Source organism: Anolis carolinensis, chromosome 1 (genome assembly GCF_035594765.1).
Source record: "Anolis carolinensis isolate JA03-04 chromosome 1, rAnoCar3.1.pri, whole genome shotgun sequence".
In the NCBI taxonomy this organism is placed as follows: Eukaryota; Metazoa; Chordata; class Lepidosauria; order Squamata; family Dactyloidae; genus Anolis; species Anolis carolinensis.
This window is the reverse complement of record NC_085841.1, coordinates 299,115,132-299,131,307: the sequence shown is the minus strand read 5'-3', so window position 1 is coordinate 299,131,307 and position 16,176 is coordinate 299,115,132. Positions and strand designations below refer to the sequence as shown.

The following is a 16,176-nucleotide window of genomic DNA, read 5'->3' as shown; positions in this document are numbered from 1 at the left end:
GGGAGGGTCACGATCTCGCTAAGTGCCAAAGATTTCCCCGGGATTTAACTCCTTCCCTCCCGCCTCCCTGCTTCTGCAACTTGTTGCGTGTGTGTGTGTGTGGGAGACAGAGGGGGGGGGTCTATTTTTATCTCTGTCCATGGGTCTGCTGCACACACACGGAGCACATACATGCGGATAGGGAAGCAAGAAGGAAGGAAGGAAGGAAAGAAAGAGAAGCCAGCAAGCTCGAAAGAATCGTCCGGCTGCCCCCCCCCCCCCCCCCCGTTGGCGCCGTTTGGATTGGATGGTCTTTTCACAGCGAGTCGAAGTCACGATTCCTCCTCAGTTTGGACCCATCTGTGACTGGAGCCATGACGCAGCCAGCACACATTACTCACTTCTACAGTCACGACTTGGAAATCCGTGCCGTTTGCAACCGAAATTACACCGCCACCATTGAATTATTTAATAGGATCCAGTGGAGGGGAATCTTATGCCTTGTGCATCAGGCAATGGGGCAGGAGGGAGAGAGAAGAGATGGGAGGGAAGCGGGGAGAAGAAGCCGGGGCATTGGAGGGACCAGGGGATCCCTGCAACAGGGGCGTGTGGAGTGGAGGTCGCCCCGCGTGGAAGATCCCGTGCCTGGGGGCGCTTTGCTTGTCCGCAGGTTGCCCCCGCGGGGAGGGAACAGGGCCGAGCATGGCTGAGCAAAGAAGAGCTTCCCTAGCTTTTGTGAAGGCACACTTAGTCGGGGGCTCAGGCTGGAGCTTCCTGAGGAGAAAGGTCCAAACACGTGCAGCTACTTGGAGCCAACCCTATTTGTATACTCTGCTTTTGACCGTGTCCCCCTCCCTCCCCCCTCCCTCAGGGGTCTGGAGGAATCGTGGTCTGCAGTCTTGGAAAGGATGGAGGAAGTCTTGGACTCGCCTAGACGTGCTGCTGAACTTTCTCCGTGACCTGCCTTCAACGCCCTTTCACTTCGTGCGGAGGGAAAGCTGCAACTTCCCAAAGTACTTCCCTCCCCCTCCCCCCTCCTCCTTGCATTGGGAGGGCCTCCCTGCCTCCCCTCCCCCGCTTCCCTCCCTCCCCTGCTGTGGCGGAGTGACAAGTGGATTCGTGGAAGCGCCGGGTCTCCCTCTCAAGCAGGGCTACCTGATCACAGGCTTTGGGCCAGTTGGTAAGCCTCTGACCCGGCATAGCCCCGAGGGCAGCCTTGGCAGCAGAGAGGTTGCCGGGCTGGGATTTTGGGGAAAGGTGGAGGGCTGTTTCCTAAAATCCTAGAGGTGGAAGGGATCCCAAGGGCCAACCAGTCCAACCCGAACACCCAACGACAACACTCCCGACAGACAGCCATCCAGCCTCTGCTTGAAAACATCCAGAGGAGATTTCATTATCCTCCATGACAGCTCTTACCGTCAGGAAGTTTTTCCCCCTTATGAGTGGAGGGGAAAGGTAGCCCCTGTGCGCCCGACACCCCCTCCCCGCCCTTCCCACCAAGGAAGCGAAAGAGGGCCGCCCATGGCAGAGAAAGAAGACCTGTGGGCATTTCAAGGGGAGAAAACCAAGCTGCCAGGATGAGGGAGGAGGAGGCCGAACCAAGCAACCTATGGAAACACCCCATCCTTAGGTGTGGGCTTTTTCAAACGCATAGGCGGGAAAAGGGGGGAAGAAGAGGAGGAGAAGTGGGTGGGGGCAGAGGGCAGGCGAGTCCAACCAGGGCGGCGCTTTGACGCAACCCAGCAGGGAAAACCTGGCTCCCGAAGGGAAGCTCCCGGGCGCTTGGAAGGAGCCAGGAGAGAAGCAGGAGGGCCGGCTGCTTTCTCCCTGACCCCCTCCAACCCAGTGCCCCACTTCCCCCGCCTCCCACCCGCGCCCGTGTCGAGGAAAGAGAACCCAGAGACAAGCAAGGCGAACAGAGGTCGAGCGCCAGCTGTTTCAGCACCTTGGTCTGCGGACAGCTCCCCGCCAGCCTGCCTGCCAGTGCCTTCCCTCCTTAAGTCATACTGTCAGCATATTCCTCAATCCCTTTATGCAACTCACAGGATAGAAAGAACGGGGGAAAAAACCCTCTCTCTTTCTCTGTCTCTCGTGATACAAGAGCCTTGCCATTAGATTGCGTCTAGCCATCCTTCTGAAAATGGAAAGCGGGGGGGGGGGGGGGGGGGGGGGGGGGAGAGAGAGAGAGAGAGAGAAAGAGAGAGCAAGAGAGGCTCTCTAGCGCCGACAGAGAGGGAGAGCGCGCGTTGCAGGCTGCTCTATTGATTCAGAGATTTACCGACAGGGTGATTCCCCTTTTCTGCAAGAATTCCCTGCGTCTGGGCTCCGTGCATGCACCAAATTCGTTAAGCAGACGAGGACGTCCCCCTCCTTCCCTCCCTCCCTCCCTCCCTCCACCTCACCCCCTCCGAGATATAAAAATAGAAAGAGAGACAAAATAAACCCAGGCATGCATAAAATCAAGACGAAAATTCCCCGCCACTCTCTCTCTCTCCCCCTCTCCCCCTCTCTTGCCGCATGCATTGCACACAAGAAATATTACTAGTACTTACCCAAACCGGGAACTCCTTTGGTGAGGATGGGAGGGGAAGAGACCTGCGGGGGGGGGAGGGAATGGGGGAGTGATGTGGGTGGAGAAGGGGGGGGTTTCCAGGGGGGGGGGAGAGAACATACACAGACAGAGAGAAGGGGGGAAAATCCAACAATTAATTTCCAGACAGTAGTTGGGAAAAGAGACTGCGGTGATGTCCAGGTTTTCTTCCACCCCGCGCTGGCGTTTATATACAAGTACAACTCTCTGTCTATTTCTGGAACGCGATCAAAACCCTGGTGCTATTTTTAGCAATTGCTAGGGAGAGAGGGAAAAAATCCACACAAAGGCATTTTCGCTGGAACGTTACGTCCAAAATATAAATGGGCATGAAGTCTCCCACCCGACCCCCCCCCCCCCAGCTACTTTCTCCGTCATTTAGAATTGTTTGAGGTGCAATGTTGCAGATAATTTCGAAGGGTGATATATTGATCGCTTACCATATTGCCCTATTGCTCAACCTTGCCCTCCCCCCAGTCCACTAAGTGTGACTCTGATTGCCTGTTGCCTTTGCAAACATCGTTGTTCCTGTCCTCATGCAATGTCTTGATAAAGTGGGTTTAAAACAACAGCAAGAACACAAACACACACCCAGCTAGGCGCTAGAGACCCAGCCCACACCAAGGTGTCTTTCAAGGCAGGTGGCTTGCTTTTCTGAGTGAAGGAGAGATCCTTGCTCAGAATGACTTACACTCGGCACAAGGAAAGGTTGTTTTTAACATTATTGTTTCTCCCTCCCTCCTGCTTCTTCTTCTTCTTCTTCTTTTGAAAAACAACAACAACACCCTCCTTTGTCTGGAGAATAAAGAATCTATAAATACACACATACACACAGAGGCAGGCAAGCAGGCAGGCACACGCACCCACACTTTCAGAAACGTGCCTGTGTGTGTGCCCGATTGCGTTCTAGTAATTCACTACGAAGGGAAGATGGGGAAAAAATAGAACCATTAAGGCTTGCAGGCTGCAAGAAGCCAGCCTGAGACTCCTTTGCAAGGCTGCGTCAGTTATCAGCTATTGACGTCACGTTCAGAGTCTCCTCTTCCCAGGCTCCAGTTCATCATAAAAGATGTCTGTGCTTAGAGCTTTGTGCTTGCAGAGAAGCACTTCAAATCGGGGGGAGGGGGCTGCTTAGCAAGCCCCACATCTTATTTGGGGGAGGGGGTAGGTTGTATTATCTTGTGTTTATACACACACACACACACACACACACACACACATGAAAACAGACAAACACAATGCAAGGCATGGGAGGGAGGGGAGACAAAGGTGTTGTGCAAAGGGCATGCAGGGAGCTGGGTGTATTTTAAAACACACAGGCACATCTTCCAGAAATGAATTGCAAAGCCAGCCAAAGCAGACTGTGTAGGGAAGCCTTGTGCAGGGAAGTGGGACAGTTCCCAGCCCCCCCCCCCCAACACACACATTTCTGTATTTTGATGTAGCAGAAAAATGGAGAGGGACAAGGATAGATAGAAACCCTGAGATGTTGCATATTTGTCAAACAAACAAGAGGGGAGTGTTGGCCGCATTTTAACAGCCCCTCCCTTCTACTAGCTCACCCACACACTGGGAAATCTGGTGAAAAATAATGTTCAGCAGTGCTTTTTGCCTATCCTTGCAGAGGCACAGCTACAACACACCAGGCTCACCCTTTTGTTGGCTACAGTAGCAAAAGCCATATATTGATAAAACTAGGATTAATTCTGTATATTTGTCAGGCAAACAGCCCTGTCTCCTAGAGTGACGCAAATAACAGATTCTATGGCTCTGGCTTTCTATATTCTGCACCCACGCACTCTGCTTGGTCTCCCACGGAATCAGCTACAGAGAGCAATGATCCAGATTAGAGGGGAGGGGGAGAGGCAAAAGAACAAATGTACTCCCTCCCCTCATCTCCATTAAAAATGTGTCTACAAAGATCCAGATTACAAATACAGGCAGGAAAAATAAACATTGAGGTTGAAAGATAGGTGTGGGTGGAGAGGGAACACCACTGTATATCCTCAAGTGGATTAATCAGGACTTTTGAAGCAGAATGGACATTTTTGTCTCTTCTTCTACTACTTTTGGAAGAAAAAAAAACATCTTCAAAGCAGAGCTCAATGGGCTGCTGCTATTTTTAAAGATCTCGTGTTTGGGGGAGTTTGGCACAAGGCATCTGGGTAAAAATGGAAAAAAGTATGTGGGCGATAGTGTTGAGAAAACATATACACAGGCACGTACGCATCCAAGAGAACGTGGATCAGAGTGGAATCGACGGATTTGAAAAAGGTACACGGTGAACCATGGAGTCAAATGACTATTACATTCTAACTAGCCTACACTACACTTTATCTGAATGAATGGAAAAAGACTAAATGAAAAGATAATCAGGCACAGTAAGCTCTTTGCTGTTGAAACCACACACACTCACAAACAGACAGACACACATGGACACTAACAGACTCTTTCCTAATATCTATAGACTGTGACTGATGAAGCAACAAGAGTCACCAGCCTTGCTAATTACTGCAACTGAGACAGTAATGTTGGAAGTAGCTTATAGGTTTAGGTAAAAAGACTGTACCTGAAATAATGGTAATATAAAGCAGTCTGATTTAGCTTGAAAAGCATCATCTAGCTGCAGTCTTTGATTTTAGGCAATTGAGATCAAATGCAGTGACATAGCATGTTCCCACGTACTTCAACCAGGGCTTTTCCTTTTTATTTATGAGTCAGCTCTTGTTCAGAAGGCACACAAGGTGACATACAAGAATCAGATCAATACAGAATCCCCATAAAGCATCAAAAACCATGCACCTATAACAAGTCAACAAATGCAGCAGGATGCAAATCTTTTGCCAGCCTATTCCAGATGCCCGATTTGCCTTTATCCTTTTAAAAACCCAACAAGCTGTACATTCATGTGTGCATGTACAGAAACAGATACATATTCTTGATGTAATAATCAAGAAAGTTGGTTAAACAGCCTTGGTCTCACTGGTGCTCAGGAGAAGCTTTGGAAGGGTCATCTGGCCAGATATTAATTACTAAATCATTGGATTAAAGAAAATATTAGGGTTAGAATTATCATAACACTTATACATGTTATACTTATACATATATTCCTGAAGCAAGGCCTGCTTTTCTTTAATGTAACAGGTTCATCAAGATTAACAGATTTAACCTTTCATTCTACCAGTTTATGGCATGGTCTAGCCATTATCAGTGTCTAGGAAGATTGTTTCATAACTTTATTTTATTTCAGTACCCCAAATCAAAGCAAAACAAAGAAGAAGAAATGGTATTGTCTGGGTGGCAAGCCTCAGTATTAATCTATTTATTAGATTCTTCTAGATTACTTTGAAGATTTGTCAATTTATTTGCAATTTAGTCTCATCTATTAATATTTCTCCTCTTGTAGCCCTGTCATTGGTATTTTAGTTATCTAACAGTAACTTTTTTCTATATTCTAGGTTCTAGACAACAACTGAAAAATAGATGGTGCTCAATATTCTAGTAAAAGAAAAAAATTGGGTTGCTTTGAGTTTTCCAGGCTGTATGGCCATGTTCCAGAAGCATTCTTTCCTGTTGTTTCACCCACATCTATGGCAGGCAACCACTAAGGATGCCTGCCATAGATGTGGATGAAACGTCAGGAGAGAATGCTTCTGTAACATGGTCATACAGCCTGGAAAACTCACAGCAACCCAGTGATTCTGGCCATGAAAGCCTTCGACAACATAGAAAATATTTTGATTTTTTAAAAATAGGTGCTATGGATGATATCCTTGTCTCAGTCCCGTTTGTACATCACATATGAAAAGGCAGAGCCAAAAAACTCATTTGTTTCAAGAGTATGGAATCTTATAGAAATCCACTCATTGCTATTCTTGCTTCTCTTGATCGTCATATGTCTTTTAAAAAGGCGTTATCTTTCAACTTGATATGATACGCTTATCGGCAATCTTTTGCTTTCCAAAGATCTAAGGCAAGGTAATAAAAGGGAGAAATAAAATCTACGGACCACCTACTCAATTCTCCATTTTGAGGTGTATTATCATTCCTTTTCAGATGGAACAACTATGGCTTCCACCAGAAAATGGAATAATAGTGTATCATGAGAACTATCCACGGTGCTGAAAAACAGCTCTTTACCCCTTAAGAAGTTATTTTACAAACCTAAACATTGTGATATACTAGCACTTTGTATGAATCTAAAGAAGGTAGAGTTTTGATTAATTTGCACAGTTTTCATCCATTTTTAACAAAGTCCTTCAACTTAAAAACACAGATAATTATTTTAATAAATCCTTCATTTTCTTAAATAAACTGATCTAAAATGATAAGATATTTCCAAACCGGAAAAAGAGAAGTCTATTTCAGTTATAATTTGGATTTAAAAAATTCAGTTGCTAATCTCACACATTTAATTCCTTGTTTATTTTCACTTGTAGTTTCTGCATGATTTATGGGTCCATACAGTCAGCAGTGATGCTGCCAAATGTTGGAGATGTATCTTATCACTCCAGAGCTTCATGGACATACGAGAAGTATATGTTACTTATTCAATGAGTCTCAGATAATATTTTCCATTATAACATTATAACAGCCGGGCAGTGGTGCAGGCTGGTGAGCAGCCTGCTGCAATAAATCACTCTGACCATGAGGTCATGAGTTCGAGGCCGGCCCGTGGCGGGGTGAGCACCCGTCAATTAAAAAATAAAAAATAGCCCCTGCTCATTGCTGACCTAGCAACCCAAAAGATAGTTGCATCTATCAAGTAGGAAATAAGTGGGGAAGCAAATTTAACTAATTTACGACATTGGAATGAGGAAGTGCCGTCACAGTGGATGATGAAGCAGCTGCTCCCCCCTGTGGCCAGAATCGAACATCCCCTCAGGAGAAGGTTAAATTGCCTCTATGCCTGTCTCTGTCTCGGTTCTATGTGTATATGGGCATTGAATGTTTGCCCTATATGTATATAATGTGATCTGCCCTGAGTCCCCTTCGGGTTGAGAAGGGCGGAATATAAATACTGTAAATAAATAAATAAATAAATAAATAACTAAATAATGTACGACAGTGTCCAGGGCTGACAGATGTTAATTAGAAACATTTCTATATCCCTCCTCAAATAAAATGATGGCAGGGTATGTACTATTTATGAACATCCATGGGTCACTTTACCTTTCCTTACCTTAAACTCACATCCATCAACTCCAGTAGATAAGTGAGCTTGACTTTCAGATGGGTTATGTCTCTTATTGCAGAGGCAGAAAGATATCCCACAGTTCGTCAAAGACTAACACATTTATTACATTGTGAACTTTATGTTTACATTCATGCTATAATAAGTGTGCTAGTTTTCAAGATGCCATGAGATTCTTTGTTGTTTTCGATTCTGAACATATTCATTAAAAACAAGTCACTAAAAATAGATACTAATATAAATGCGTCATAAACACATTGACACCCATTGCTTCAAATGTAGATTTGATGGTATGTACATTTTGGCTTGAAATAGAGAAATCTACATGCCAGAAGTCCAAACTAGCATAAGTCCTCACTAATAGGCATAGTAAATGTTAACTGAATTTGTAGATCAACAGACAAATCAGATTCGTATTCTCTATTCTAGAAAAGTATGTGCTGGAGGTAGAAGACTCACTGAGTTGCTTCAGCCCATTTTATAATCATAGACTCTTCACTTGTTCTTTAGATATATGTTTGTTGTGTTTAACTTTTTTTAAAAAAAGAATGAAAAGTAAACTCAGACATCTTACCTAAGAAAGATTAACGTCATTGCACGTCACTATTATCATTATCTATCTGCAAAAATAGCAGCTGTATTTCACAAATCTTCTACAGCAAGTTTTAAGACTAGCCCTCTATCATCTCGTATATACATGCTATGTGAATTTATTTTAACCTTTTTTTTATAATTAAATCATAAATGCATACCACTCAACAAAGTTATTAGATAATAGATCTTTGGTTAGGAGAGCCAATAGTTTGGTGGTCAGCACTTGCTTTACACATACAAACAACAATTTAAGCCTTTCTATTAGAGCTTTTTAAGCATTGGAGCTGGAAACAATTGGACAAGACAATGGACATTTAGTAAGCCATTGGCTAGGCGGACCAATGGCCATTATATGCCCTATAATACAAATCAGTTCCTAATTTCTAGGCCACATCATAGAAGCACAATTCCATGGAAGCTATATTGGTTGGTTGGTGTCAAAAGAAGCATATTCAACATATTACAATACTCCCTTTTTGTAAAAAAAAAATGAATGTATCTTTTTTAAGTTTGAGTCTGCACATTCAGAACATGTTCTAGAAGGGTAGAAGTGATAGCTGTGTTAAACTGAGTTCTGTCTTCACCCAAACATTTGGGGTGGAAAATAATTGGGATTGACAGAAGGGCATCATCAGTGTAATGAAATTAGCAAGAGACAATCTGTTTAAAGAATCATAACACTTTAATATCTCATAAAATAAGCAACACTTATATTCCAAACATTTCTGTATTAAACCCACTTTATACTTTAATTTGGACTAACTAGAATTGTTGATATAGATATTCAACAAAAACATCCTACAGACAAAGCTCATGATCCTTAGAATAAAAAACCTTTGGCCATGCTCTTGAGGAAATGACATAGTGATGAGGCTATAATTGCAAAATGTCGAGAGAGTTATAGATTTGTGCCAAACCTTTGGAGCACAAAAAGGAAGACTAAATAAAAGTAGTTAATGTAAGGCAACCCTTTTTTGCCTAACTAAAACAAAATCTAAAATTACAAAAGGATATATATATATATATATATATATATATATATATATATATATATATCTCAACCAGGCATTGAATAATTTTTAAGATAATCATAATTGTGTTAGTCTATTTTTGAAGTAAATTCAACTTCAGGAAAAGCATAGCTATGAAAGACTATAGCAGTGATTCTCAACCTGTGAGTCCCCATATGTTTTGGCCTACAACTCCCAGGAATCCCAGTCAGTTTACCAGCTGTTAGGATTTCTGGGAGTTGAAGGCCAAAACATCTGGGGACCCACAGTTTGAGAATCACTGCTATAGTCTTTCATAGCTATGTTTTTCCTGAAGTTGAATTTACTTCAAAAATAGACTAACACAATTATGATTATCTTAAAAATTATTCAATGCCTGGTTGATATGTGTGTGTGTGTGTGTGTGTGTGTGTGTGTGTGTGTGTATGTATGTATGTATGTATGTATATATATATATATCCCCCTTTGTAATTTTAGATTGTTTGTTTTACTGGACTATAGTAAATCCTGGTAATCAACATGAGTCCCTTCAAATATTGTTGGATTGTAATTCCCCTAAGTAGCATGGGTAGTGGTGGTGGATGATGGGAAGTCTTGTGATATCTGAAGGACCACTACTTGCCCATTTGTGTAGGAGACATAGCAAACATATAAAAGGAGAGGGATTATCGATATGAGCCAGCCTTTAGATATATTGTTACTGGTGGAGCACTGAGGGAGCTGTAGGTCAACAATCTGGAAGGCACCAGGTTAGTGAAAGCTATTACCATCCAACATAGACACACCAAAATGAAATACAAAGTCTAGTATAAAAAACATAGAACTGACTGAGCCAGTTTGCCATTTCTGTACTGTCAACAAATGTTTTTACTATTCCTTTTCAAAATATGGTCCATTGTGGTGTTGTGATCATAATTCAATTGAAGAGGAGGTCACCTGTGCTAAAATATATTGTTTGTGGTTGCACACATAAGTTCAGACCCTACCATCTCCAGTTAATTGTGGAGAAACTCTTATTGCTTGAGATAATAGAGACCAGAAGAAACTGTTCTGGACCAGGCAAACTACCACTGGCCTGAGTGTATAAGGCCGGACACCGGCCTTCAGATAATAGTTCCCCATTATGGTTGGTATTTCAGATATTTACAACTTCTGATAAAGAATTGGTTATTTTGCCAAGCACAGTACAGCTTATCTGGAAACCAGATGACCAAGTAGTTCATTTCCATTGGTATCCTTTAGCCTGAAGATTTTGAAATATAGATTCTAATGAAACAATATAAAACATCAAATATGAATATCACTTGGTCCAGTCAGTGAAACAAAAACTGACACTTTCTGCCAAAAGAAATTTCTCGTAAGAGACTGCAACACACCTTAAAGCAAATAGATTTGTATGTTTTTAGTTATTTATATGAATTATCCAACAATGGTAGCATGCCCTGTATATATAATATATAATATTAAGACAGCATGAAATATATTATGAAGAATATTCCCTGCCCCTCAGAGCAGAATGGTTTGAGAGGACTATGACTATTAATATGAAAATAAATGTTCTGAGAGCAAACAGATCTGTCTCGTTATTTGGGATAGATATTCTATTGTATTGAATCCCATGATCCTAAACATATTTCTTGTTGTGTACCTTCAACTCATTCTTGACTTATGGCAAACCTCTGGCAAATCCAATGTTGGGTTTTCTTGGCAAGATTTATTCAAAGGGGGTTTGCTTTTGTCTTCCACTGAAATGGAGAGAGTGCAACTTGCCCATGGTCATCCAGGGATTCCCATGGCCAGAGTCATAGTCCAACACTCAACCATTACACACCCTAGCTCTCCTAATCAGGTTTACTTGGCACTATGTTCCATTGAACAAACAAAGTTTTCTTCCATCCACATGGGTTTTAGATTGGAATGCAGTACTTATAAGTGGTTTTTATACTGGAGAAAAACAATAGCCCCATACCTTCAATATCAAGAGGTTGATTTCTATATGGGTGGAGAAATTGAGGAACACAACAGGAGAGGGCTATTGCTCTCATCTTCTGCCATGGGCTTCTCAAAGGTAAATGGTGGACTACGGTGGAAAAGAGTATGCTAGACTATATGGGCCTTTGTTCCTATTCAGTAGAGCTCATCTTATATTCTCACAAAATCTTAAAACTATCAAGTTGAAAGGCATCCCAAGGGTCATTTAACTCAACCTATCTCCAGTACAGAAATCCAGAACTGAAGCACACTTCTGTGTCTAATAAATATAAACAATGCTTGAAGCATTTGCAAGACAGTATTTATTAGGGATTCAGCTCAGACTATTAAAATATCTGGAGACAGAAGACAAACACATAGCAAATGAGACAAGACGAGAAGTTCACAGAAAGAAACAATCTATTTGCAATGGTCTGTGGAAAGTATTCTAAATTCCATTATTTACATCCAACTCTGCTTTTTATTGACTCTTTCTCTGTCATCCAATATATCTGTTTTAAGTTTTGCTGGGTAGCAAAGTTTTAAACAATGAGTGGTTTCCACTCATCTGGGATATTTTATGTGATCTGCAGTACTAACCAAACCTACTAGAAATCCCATTGCATACAATACAATATGCTCCAGATCCTGATATTGAGCGCATCAGTGACGTCTATCTCTTTTTGCTGGTATTTCTTGCTTATAATACCTAGCGGAAATGGAACAGGCCTTGGTTACATGCTAATTTCTTTGAGACTCTGACACTGGCTTTGAAAATAATTTGCAAAATGTAGCTGCTATTGAATATAGCCACTCAAATAATTTATGGAAAACAAACTTCTCCAGAGTACATTTTCCTTTTAAATAATAACCTTCTTTACTTAAAACGTGAAGCTTCATATATTTTTGTTTCACCTATAGGGTCAATTCTGAGATCACAGAATGCCTAAACCTTCACTCATGAGTTAGGGGATGCAACTGGTTGATACCTTCAACCTGTGCTAGGTGATCAGGCATCTAGAGTACTTCGACCATAAATATTTTTGATGCAAATATGTATAAACAAAGATATGTATATGTGACCAGGAGCAAGCTGGGTCCCAGGTCTGAAACTACATTAAGGATTATTGTTCTTGAATTAGCTCCTGTTTCTTTTTCATTATAATACGATTCTTCAGCAGATGGAACTGATTCCCTAAAGACAGTGGTTCTCAACCTGGGGTCCCCAGATGTTTTTGGCCTACAACACCCAGAAATCCCAGCCAATTTACCAGCTGTTAGGATTTCTGGGAGTTGAAGGCCAAAATCATCTGGGGAACCCAGGTTGAGAATCACTGCGCTAGAGACAGTGAGTTCAAAAATTGAATCTTTTAAATTTGGTTAACTAGTTTGAAACCTGACTCCTGCAAGTTAGTTCCAGCTAAAGTAGACCCATTAAATCAATTGCAGAATAGGTGAGTCAATATATTTAATCTTATTTTATTTATATCTTATCTTTCTCACAATAATGGAACTCAAATTGGCTTACAACAAATTAAAACAAAATAAAGTTCAAGCAAGTTAAAACACAGCTAAAACCTATTTTTAAATAAAAATTAAACAAACAATTGTATTTAATACATTAATTTAAAATAATTGCAACACAAATTAAAACTGGGAGGAGAGGATAAAATACACGATTGTCAGGCTTACTCCAATTGAGACTAACAATAGGATGTGGGCTTGAGTATTATTGCGGTGCAGGTAGTGAAGAGAACAAATTACTGTTGCTTGAGTGTATATGACCATTCTCCAAGCTTGATTGAAATACGTATGACATGTGTTGAACTGAACCCAACGGCTCCTTTTCTGTTTCCAAATGGCCACAGCATTTTCTTATTTCAGCAATATGGTATTTGGTGAGTGGGCTGGAGAGGGTATTTCCAGTGCAGTTTTTTCCCCCTTAAAAGTCTTTACTGCAGACGTTTCCTCAAAATGACCTTAAAGATTTTGTGAATAGATTTCTTTCATGGAACATCTGGATGAAAATTAGGATTAATATCCATAATATGGAAGCAGGAAAAAGAAGTCCACATAGTTTTTTATTTCTAATTTTCTGTGCTGTTTATATCTGCTTTTACTTGACTGCGTTGGAACTTTGAACAATTGCTTCAACTATGATTTATTTGCTTTAAATATATATTTCTTTTCTATAGTGTATATTTACATTATTATATATAATTCCTGTCCCATCTGCAGTGTTTAACATTGTTTTTAACTATTTCCAAAACCAAAAATAGGCTTAAAGCCACATTTGCTTTCTTTATTTTGGGTACTTTGGGCAGTCAGTGCAGCCCCTAGAAAGTCCCAGAACAAAAAGATAGCCCTTAGACCTGCTGTGGTTGCCTTTTTCTCTTTCAAATAAATGACTAAACAAATGCCTAAATTTATTTTACTTGCACTGGTGCTTGTAGATCTCCATGCCTACTTACAAAGATTGTGGTTATTATCTCTGGAATGATCCTGGATAGAGGACAATGAATTCATCCAGGTATCTAACATTGCCTGAGGAAAGGCTGCATAGATCAGAATTTGCTTTCATGCGCAGAGTCCAAGTGTCAATGCCTGGCATCTCCGGAGTAGCGCTGGGAAAGAACCACTCCTGGTTAAAAGACTTGAAGAATCATTGTTAGTACAACTGTGAGCTAGATGAGCAGAGTCTGTTGTGATACAAAAATGATGCTTCGTTTGTTCCTTATGCATTGTATGGACCAAAGTCTTCAGCAGTAATGGAGGCTGATATGAATTCTTGAAGGAAATGACACTGGGCTTTTCTATATTATCAAAAATCCATGTGTGTGATACACAAAGAACTACATTTGCAGACCATCATGTCCATTATTCTTTTTTATTAGCAGACATCATTGCTTTCAATAATAAATATAGGGGTTTTAGAACTCTTATTAGGTGTCATTATGTAATGCTTATTTGCATTTGCATGTGGCCAATATTTGACATTTTTTGAATCAAACTGTAAAAATACTGCTGCTTATTATATTTTGCTTTGGATATTTATTTTTGAGATTTTGCATCCATCCAATCACCCGTCTTTTGAGCACTCACTAGTTCCATAAAATATGTCATATTTATTACAATTTCTCTAAATTTGGCTATTCTGTACCATCTTTCTTAGTTTACACATGGAAACTCAACTTTGAGTTTTAGGGACTTGCTTAAGGCAATCCACAGATACCAAGCCTTCAATCCAAATTGTGGTTTAGAGCCAGCACCATACTGAACGTCCAGCACCCCAGGGGGGACGAAAGCCTTGATTAGGTTTTGTGCCATCTGTACAAAGAGAAATAGAGAGTCTATGCATTGGATTCCTGTACTGCACCAAACTTCTTCAGTGTACTAGGGAGTGGTGTTAGGTTCCTATTCCTGTGTCTGCCCAAAATTTTGCAGCAGTAGCAGAAAATTTGGGATATGAGGATCTGGTTGACCCGGATACTAGGCAAAGTGAGGCAGCATCCTGAGGCAAGCAGGGGATGCTGTAAGGCTGAAAATGGAAGAACAGATTTTTTTTCCAGTATAACCTGATCAGCATGCCATCTATATTAGATTTATTTATCCTAGGACCTATATGCCAGCTTGCTATTCTTGCATCCAAAGAAAGATGTTGTGTCCATGTTGAAGCAGGATGCAGCTGTTAATTTGGCCGGCTCTTGTACATGGAGTTTGGAAGGATCTTATCTTTTCTTTCAGGCAGCCAAGTGTCTTGACTCAGCCCTAACTAGAATATCAAGAATGTCCGTTGCTGGTGCAAAGGCGAGAGGAGCTGGGGGCAGGAGACGGACAAGATACAAATGGAAATATGGCAGCTATGTTATTGGGTGACCTAGCAGTCAGAACAGGTGTATCAACCTGCCTTTTATGGCATTCTATAACATAGATTTCCAGACAAGAAATGTATGTTCCATTCCATGGACTCAGTAGGCACAACATGCTTTTTGCATCTTCTTCTTCTTCTTCTTCTTCTTCTTCTTCTTCTTCTTCTTCTTCTTCTTCTTCTTCTTCTTCTTCGTCTTCTTCTTCTTCTCCTCCTCCTCCTCCTCCTCCTCCTCCTCCTCCTCCTCCTCCTCCTCCTCCTCCTCCTCCTCCTCCTCCTTCCCCTTCCTCTTTTTCCTCTTCTTCCTCTTCTTTTTCCTCCTCCTCCTCTTCTTTTTTTCTTTTACTTTTTCCAGAAACTGTATATTCAGCTATAGTTCTGCTCTGTCCTTTAAACTATGGGACATCTCATTTCAACCCTTCCTTCCTTTCTTCCTTTTTATTTTATTTTATTTGCAGCCTCCCATGTGCTTTTTTCAGACTTAAACTTGAAGGAAAGGTCTACCAAATGAAAACTCTCAATTCCCAATGCAAGATAGTAGAGAGTATGTTCCATAATTATTGCTTCTAAAATATAGTTGTTTCTAAACCATTATGCTTTAAAGGCAGTTTAAGCGAAAATAAGAATTGAACAAACTAAAGACTAGAGATATAGTCAAAGGACTTTCTTGAATTTCAGCTCCCAATGTAGAGTGGGACAATTGCTTCAAACAACTTTGAGGTAAATTGAAAAATCTTTACTCTCAGGGAAAGAGACAGAAGTTATTTTGAATTTTCTGCCATAGATGCCAAAGCAACTTGGTGAGACTGAAATATTATGTCTTCTGACTGGTACCAAGTCTTGAGTTTGATAAGCTTACGGTCCTTATACCTAACTTAATCGTGGTTTGAGAATCATAAAGTATCTCCTGAGATGGATAGACATGTTCTTAGGGTGAATCTAATAAATGCCACTGTGCTGTGAGATATGA

At 41.2% G+C, this 16,176-nt stretch overlaps 1 protein-coding gene across 3 annotated transcripts in view; it reads right to left on the bottom strand.

Annotated features, from left to right (window-relative positions):
- Nucleotides 1-16,176, bottom strand: part of LOC100557660 (very-long-chain 3-oxoacyl-CoA reductase) — a 184,348-nt gene that overhangs the window by 164,133 nt on the left and 4,039 nt on the right. For all 3 annotated transcript variants that reach the window (XM_062967906.1, XM_062967910.1, XM_062967911.1), the window contains exon 2: nucleotides 2,532-2,574. The gene's annotated coding sequence lies outside the window, so the exon portion shown is untranslated. The remainder of the gene's footprint in view (nucleotides 1-2,531; nucleotides 2,575-16,176) is intronic.